We start from the raw sequence: 8,646 nt of genomic DNA on the forward strand, positions 1-8,646 counted from the left end.
GTTGAACAATAGTAGTATACTGTACTTTCATTACATTTTTGACAGGAAGCAAATAAAGCTCCCAAGCACAGTAATGCACAGTCTTATGGTACTAGATACTGTAAATATATTAGAATAGTATTTGTTAAGTACAACTGAGGAATCCGATTAAGTTATATTATTGTATATCGTTTAAATGTCTATAGAGTATTTTAAATTATTGTGAATTACACTGCGTTAAGAAATGAAAAAAGGTTATATATTATAACACCATCCACTCTGAAAAGTGGACCAAAATGACACTTTCTTTTTTTTACACACCCCTATTTCAAATAGCTCTGTCAGCTATTCAGAATTGTAACAGTCCTACGATTGGATTAGCTGTCTAGAATATAATGTATCAGAGCATCCTATAAAAGCCTTGCTCATGTGGGGGTGCAGCATTCAGAAAAGTACTGTATGGCACAAAACAGGGGCTGACCACAGAAGTGCATGGACTTTGAACTATGTCCCAAGAAAAAACGGTTTTGGTCAGAAAACACCATTACCACTAATACACTGAAACGTCGGAAAAAAAAAAAGACAAAAAAAAAAGACAACCTTTTCACAAAGGTGTTTATGAACAGAAGTAGGTTACACACAACTTTTCTTTTAAAAAATGTAGTTTGATGTCAAAGAACTGTGACAATAGGTGTTTGAACATGAACAGCATCACAACATGCTTTAACCATACATTAGCCATGACAAAATTCAAAATACTGTATGTTATTAAAGAATATAAGAACAAAGATCAATTTGTTTACTATGTGAATGTTTTATGGCGAGCAGAAAAGATGAAATGTGTTTCCATTAAAACTTAATTTTTTCCCCTTCTAGCCCACTTTCTTTTTGTTCATTATTTATTTAGAAAAAAGAAAAAAGACAAAGGCTCCTCTGGATGAGAAATGACATGCAGATTCCAAGTTCTAAGCAGGTTTTATGTTTGTGAGAAATGGTAATGACTAGTCCTGTGTTTGATATTGAAGTCCAGAGTCATCTATCTACATTAGTGGTAGAGTGAACTTTGCAGTAGCACCAGCCTTAGTATTACCAGAGATGTCCATTGGCTCAAATGAGACAGAGATAAATGTTTTCTGATAGAAATGTGTCTTCAGACTCCAAAATGCTGCCCTTCCACGAACCTCATGTTACTAATTAGTGAACAGAAGGAAACACAGACACATAGGAGAGGTCTGAAGGCCCTGACTGGACCAGCACTTGCATGCACTCCAGCTTATTCAAGCAAGTTATGGACACATCTGAAAACCTAGCTAAATCAGGACCTAAAAGATTTTACAGCATTTACTTTGCTCAGAATAGCAGCAACCTCCTTGATACTGGAAATAGTGTCTTCCTACAAGAAATCTAAAGAAAATGCACGTTTGTTATATTTGTCCCTTAGGATAGATATCCAGCTATAGATAAAGGTATAGCCAAATTCCACATGAACTAAGTCAAAAGTAACTTCATTAAAATGATAGGAGTATAAGTATGCACAGCATTTTACCCACAGATACCAAAGAAAACACTACACCTTCTTTCTAATTACATCATGAGAAACTTGTTAATAGAGCTGCAGGAAGTTTTTATATTAAATGGTAATATTACATTCATTTCAGCGATGACATCTGGGAAATAGAAGAAGCTCATCAAAAGGTTTGTAAATATTTTAACAAATCTAAAGCATGGTGTGAATAGGTCACTTAAAGTTTCCAGCAATTATTCCCATGGATTTCTTTGTTTAAGATTTAAAATTGAAAGTGATATTAAAAGTAACAAATTGAGACCTTCCCTTTTACCAGCCTTCCCATGTGAATAACTTGATATGCAAATATGCCTTTCACTACTGAAGTCACTCTTGACGTTCAACAGAAAATACTTTCTGTAAAGCTGGAGATAATTTGCATTCATAGCAATTGTCATAACTAGATGGAACGACTGCACATTTCCTTTCCAATTGCTGGGACTTTTTGTTGCAGTGACAGTTCCCACAGCAAGGGCAGTACAGTAAATAGTACAGTAAAGTGTTCTTCTCCGAGAGTGACAGCCACAATGAGACAAAAATATACACAAACAAGTCTACATCCAAGGGAAAACATTGAAGTGGAAAGGCAGAAAAGGTTGCAAGTAATTTCAGTTTGTGATACTGAGACTGTGAGAAACCTCTTGCATGCAAAACAAACTACATTGTAGGCTGAACTTCACACGCAATACTTTTCCCCTCAAACCCAAAGTCCCTGTCTGCATCTCTGCAAATTCAGAAAGTTTTGTTGGAGAAAAACCATGTGCAAAGATTGGCAGTTATTTCCCTTTTGTGTTTTTGCTGTTATCAGGAAATTTTAGGGGATCACTACCTGACAAAGGACATACAAATGCAAATTTAAAATTTGCATCTCGTTTTCTTAAATTAAGATCTGTTTTTCTTTCCCCACCAATTCCTCTGGTACAGATATATGTATGCCAAAAGATTTGCTTGGTGGAGAATAAAGATTGCAGTTTTCACATAATATACGCTTGTTGGTTGTAATGTGTTCCACAGAGCACTAAGGTAGAGGGAATAATACTGCTTTAAATTTCAAACATTTATATGTATAGTTTTAACTGATAACAGTACACTAAATACGAACTGTTTGGAGACCCAAGTGCAATTCTATTTTATAGTATGGTTCTTCTCATAACTTGGTACTATGGAAGGCCAGGAAAATGAGAATAATAAAGTTTACTTTGGCTTTGGGTCCTCCTTCCAGGTCCTCACTGCAAACAGACAAGATCAATAAGAAACCAGACTTATGATTTTTAAATTTATGCCTATGTATTAAAAAGTATTAAGATATTTATTTCATAGATGATTCCAAATAAATGTTGCTGAACCAGCCATTGGAAATGCTTGAATTGAAAGCCATCTGTATGATTAGCCTCTATCTTTATTTGCCCCACAATTTAGGGAAAAACAGCATTTTAGATCCATGCAGCTAAAAGGAATTCCCAAGAAGATTACAAAATGTTGATCTTATTGTTTAATTCCTGTAGCTTAGAGTGAAAACGAACTTTCTCTACTTCTCTGAGCAAAGGGAAAACTAAAAGCATTTTGAAGACTACTCACACCTCTCAACTTAAAAGGGTGGCCAAGAGGGCTGACTGCCCCTCAGGGCTCCCTCCAGGACGGTCAGGGGATGTGTTGGTTCAGCCATGGTCTCTGACCTTCTCCTCCTCCTCAGCTGGAAAAAAATCGAGATGTGTCAGGGTGATTTATCCAATCAAATAAAGCACCAAACATTGTGCTGTGGGAATGAAATCCCATGAGCTATGCCCCCAAAGAAACGGTCTCAAACAAAATTGTAAAAGCTGGACTATTATCCAATGATTTGATGAGGCAGTTCTTTGCAATATGTTTTATTTATTGGTTTGACTTCCTCTTAAAATTTGTGCTGTGTGGAGAAATTAATCCAAGGGTTGAACATTTAATAACATTTTGATACTTGTGAAGGATCCCAAGAAGTGTGCACTGCAATGCTCCCCTAGTTATTCCATGAGATCACACCTACGCTTCTATTTCTGGGCTCATTAGGCTATGCCAAAAGGCTCTCACAGCAGCTGCATCCTGATTACTTGCATGAGTTGCACCTTGCCATTAAAGCTGAGTTCAGCCTACATTTTGGTTTGTTAAAAAGGCAGTGAAATTTAATAGTCAAGTATTTTCAATAATGCTAGCCATTGCATGGCATCCTCATCTCAACACCTTTCTGAGGTAAGTATTATATATTTGTAAGACAAAGAAAAATATACATACCAGTACTTAAAAAGGGTTTTCCTGCCCAGAGAGAGGAAAAAAGGCACTTCTGAAATTGCAGTGTGTACTCCAAATATGAAGCCTAATATGCACACACATCATGCACGTATTTCTGTATACACACATACAAACATATGTAAATACATAAAAATACATAAATATATGTGTGTGCTTGAAAAATACACACAGCAGATATTCAGTGCAATTTATGTAAGATCATTGTTAATTTTGTCCCTTTCTAAGGGGAATAGATTCTGTGCCCTCACACTGAACTACAGAGCTACAAATTTTGCACATTTCCTTGCAGATATGCTATATCATCAGCACCTGATAATGCTTCTTTTATTTGTAGGTCTTTTTGTTTATTTCTATTTCTGTTTTCAAAGAAAAACAACAAAAAAGAAACCCAATATTTTGCAGCTGGAGAAAGTGCAGACGTGTGAAATCTCTCCCTCCTTCATTTATTCGGGAAGAGGATGCAACATAATTTAGCTCTAAACCACTTGCCAAAGGCTCCAGCAAAAATCTATAGCTAGGACTACTACTACTCAGATGTCCTGGTTTTTGGACTGGGGCTCTAACTGCCAGCACTACTTGCCATGGTTACTGTAATGTATAAGAGCATCAGCTGTGATGTACACATATGTATATATTTATTGGCAAACACATCACAACTCTTCTTCCTTATCTCTCTCTTTAAAAGATAAGCTACTTAATATTTGCCCCTGGTTGCTATCAGCAAATGTGTCATGATCTGCACTCACTTTGCACCCATGTTAACCTTTTGAGCAGATGCAGGCACTTTCAGTCATAAAATCATCACCAGCATGCTCTTTTAGTATATTTACAGTAATGAGTCAGATAAATGCTTTCTCTTTTTAAAAGGCTGGAAGCAATGCAGCAGGACAGGTTTGTCCACCCACTGCATTTTGTTCTAGCAACTCTGGCACAGAGCTGCATCTGGGATCAAATAGTCTTAGCAAGCCAACATGCAAAGCTTGAACAGTAGGCTAAAGTAAATATATAATGGCGTGGGAAAAAAGTCTTTTGTTTGTTAATATTAGGTGATCTGTTGTTCAGGACAAGGAACTGGAGCGTTGTTGGATTATGTTCAGTTGTCTTCATTTCACTGCATAAGTTGCTTTCCTCTCTGTGTTGGTGTGTATGTGCATGCAGGAGGACTTAAGAAGCATTTAAGTCAGTGCCTTAATAAATTTTTCATTTCATGAACAGGAAAAAAATGGGGCAGGGGGTGGGTGGGTGGGAATTAGTGGAAACCTAAATGAGAAATACCTGGAGTTGGCTCACAGCAACATATTTTCTTACCATGTGCTTTGGAAGTTTCAGCTGACTACCTAATGCAAACCACTCCTGAAGGAAGGAGAAAGAATGAGGAAGTCAGCTTGTGGTCAGCAGATTCTCTGCCCGTGATATCCAGTACATAATTACTGCAGGGCTACAGTTCAGCCAGCTTTTGACAAATGAACTACCAAGAGTTTTCCCTGCATGTTTTCTATTCAAGGGTGTTTAGTCATAAATACTTGGTTCCAATGGCATTTTCTTAGTCAAACAGAGCCACTCCTAAGCATTAATAATACTTCTTATTCTTACTATAAGCCTCTGAACAAGATTCTTTTATTCTGGTTGAAGGTCTCTTTACAGAAGTTGAGTATCCTGGACTTTCTCCACCCACGCTAATTTTGACTAATTATACCCCTAGTACTCTTCATCTCCAAACCCTTTGCAACAGACCATACATTCTGTGCTGAAAAGTTTCCATGAAACACATTCTGTGCTGTACAATAAAATTATCGAATTCATTTTATGAAAGGAAAATCAATAGCAGAAGGCACAATGTTAGAACACCAAATTTCTTTGCTCCTTTACTCGTAGTCAGCTTCTCTTTCTTCAGGTTCATAAAATGGCAATTCCTGAGTGCATGGAACACAGTAGCCCATTCCTGAGTGCATGGAACCCAGTAACCTCACTAGAGATATCACCATTTTAGAGGTATCAGTCACAAAGACCTGAAGGAGGAAGTAATGAGCCATAAACACTCCCTGGTAGTGCTACTGTATGATGTGACTGTATTTGCAAACAATATTAAAATAATAAGGTATGTATGGAAAATGTTAATTTTTAGTCAATACACATTTTTCAGGATATATCACTTTTTAAAATGAGGGGCAGTACTCATCTTCATTCAATGTATTTTTACAATCAGATAATAGGAGGTCATATTCCCCTTTGGTGATGGTTTCCTGAAGTGTAAATTAAGATTTAATGCCAGGAGCCCTTACTAGTGTCTGAACCCTTTTTATAATCTTTGACTCTGTATGAGGAACTTAAAACACACATGTAAAATGCTCTTAGTGAAGTACCAGCACTGGCAATTTTTGTCCTCATGTATTCATCTTCTGTTTTTCACCCCACCCCTAATTACCGACCAGCAAAGAGAAAAAACAGTGTTTTTTTTTTTAACAAACCAGCCAAATGGATACTTTTCCAAGGACCTCTGTTTGTTTTCCTTTAAAAACAGTACCCTCTGTCTTCTGTTTAAAACCTTTTGCATTCAAGAGATGCCTCTTCTCCCTAGATGGGTTCACTTGAGCTTCTTTCTCCACTTCAGCTTTTTAGTTAGTTACACTCCCTCACAATCTGATGCCTGTTCAAATGTCTCTACTCAAGTTGAGACAGATCCAAAACGTACTTGTAAAGGGTGTTGGCCACAGTCCTGAAAGCTTTTCTGCTGGCACTTCAGAGCAGTGAAGTGTTTGCCTGCTCCCATCATCTTCAACTGAATGAGGAGGGAACTGAGCTCATCCTTCAGCCACAGACGACTGCAAGGTAAGCCACAGAACTTTAAGGAGCAATAAATCAAATCATGCCCCGCTCAGTCTCTTGACCTGAAACTTGACAAAGGTGACAGTTACCACCAAATTCAGCTCCCGTTCAGTCGCCAGCAGAGCAAGACTAGGGAATGCCAGGACTCTAAATGAGGGGGTTTTCTAAGCCCTTCTGAACACCTCACCCTAAATATCCTTTTTCAATTTTGAAAATTTTGAATCAAGTTTTGCTTAAAAGCTTTGTGTTCATTGTAATTCACATAACATACTACCATTCCATAATTCAGCTATCAGAGAAAGACCTCTAAATGTGGGATTTTAAGGATTAGTCTCAAAACAATACTGCAACCCACACACCCAACAGAAGCACCAGAAATAATAATAATAATAAAAAAAACATTAAAGCTGTCACACAAAACTTAAAAAATTGAAACTACTGAAAAGGTGGAGTCTATGCAGAACAATAATGTTGGCACAGATTGTACTTGGGATGTAATTGCAGCAGTTTTGAGGCCAGAAGGGCTGAACAAACTTACCTTAGTTGGAAAAAAATCAAAAAACAAAAACCAAAATACCTGTAACAGAGCTTAGCAAAAAAATTTCTTTGGTGAAAAAAGAGAGATTAATCAAGACGAAAACAAGGTGCAGCTGGGATGAATCTCTCAAACTGTTCACAAAAATGGGAGACTAACAGGTGAGAAAACTTTTTAGATGGTGCTTCCTGTTTATTTGTTTTTATTTCATTTTAATTAATTATTTTAATATATTTAAGCTAAAACATCAAAAAGGGGAAAGAAAAAAGATACAAAAAGGATTTCACAATTATCTGAATGAAATAAGATGACTGGTTCAAACCAGACCCTATCTTAGATCCAAGAAATCCCAGAACTATAAATTTTTGTGCTCACTTGGGAAGAAAACACTTTTCAGAATTCTTTTTGTGTGTGTGTGCATGATGGGAAAATTATTTCACCCCCTGTTTAAAGAGAACGTTATCTTTTTGAATGTTTTGTTCAAATAGATCCCATAATATTCCTTCCCCTCCTACTTTGGTAAAAATCTGATCAGGTGATAGTGGTGTAGTTTCAGATTTCAGTTCTGAATGATGACAAGTCCTTCTTTTTCTTCCTTCTAGCCTTTCTCAGATTTATACATATATATTACAAGATAACTTTCTTCTGAGTTCAGACATCCAAAACAAACAAAATTGGAACATATAGTCTTCTTTATCTTGGATAAATATATAAAGCTAAAATCAATTAAGAGCATTTTTTTTAAAGGTAGTGGGAATTTAAACCAAAACAAGAAAACTCAGAAGATATCATTTAAATAACAGAAGCCTAATATTTAAACAAATCTGGGCTGCCATATTCTCTCAGTGTTTTAACATAAGCACAATTGATCAAATATGAGCTGACTGAACAAGACATGAGTTCTCACTTTTGAAGTACGGTCTATTGGTTAGGTACTTTCCCCTTTTTCTGCCTTCAGAAAACCCTGTTAAAGCTTGATCCCAAGGTCAGGAACAGCAGATGACACTTCAGAGAGACTAAATCAAACCTGGGGAGTCAGGGCGCACATGCCAGTTATAGCAGTCCACTTGCTGTCATGGCTTTTTTAACATCACCATAGCTGTCTGTGAGAGACAAAAATTGCAATGCCAATAGCCAATAGCCATACCGCAGCCAATTTATGGCTAGAAAGTTTTTCAGACGTGTCTTGGGTCTGACTAACAGTGCTTGACTTCTCCTCACCGTTGGGTGTTGTCTACATCTGCATCCCCAGTGGGAGAAGAGGACAGAATGCAAGTCTCCAAGGCTTCATTTGGGGAACCGAAGGTGAACTGCTGAAAAAGCAGTGTAACAGTATCAAAGAAATTATCTGAGAGAGATAAAAATGAGATGCAGTCAGTGCCCTAGCACAGAGCTCTTCTCAAGCACCACTGCAGTCCTGTAATGCTAGCAGCTCCCTCCTGAATCCCCCAATATTGAG

This window comes from Anser cygnoides, chromosome 1 (assembly GCF_040182565.1).
Source record: "Anser cygnoides isolate HZ-2024a breed goose chromosome 1, Taihu_goose_T2T_genome, whole genome shotgun sequence".
Taxonomy (NCBI): Eukaryota; Metazoa; Chordata; class Aves; order Anseriformes; family Anatidae; genus Anser; species Anser cygnoides.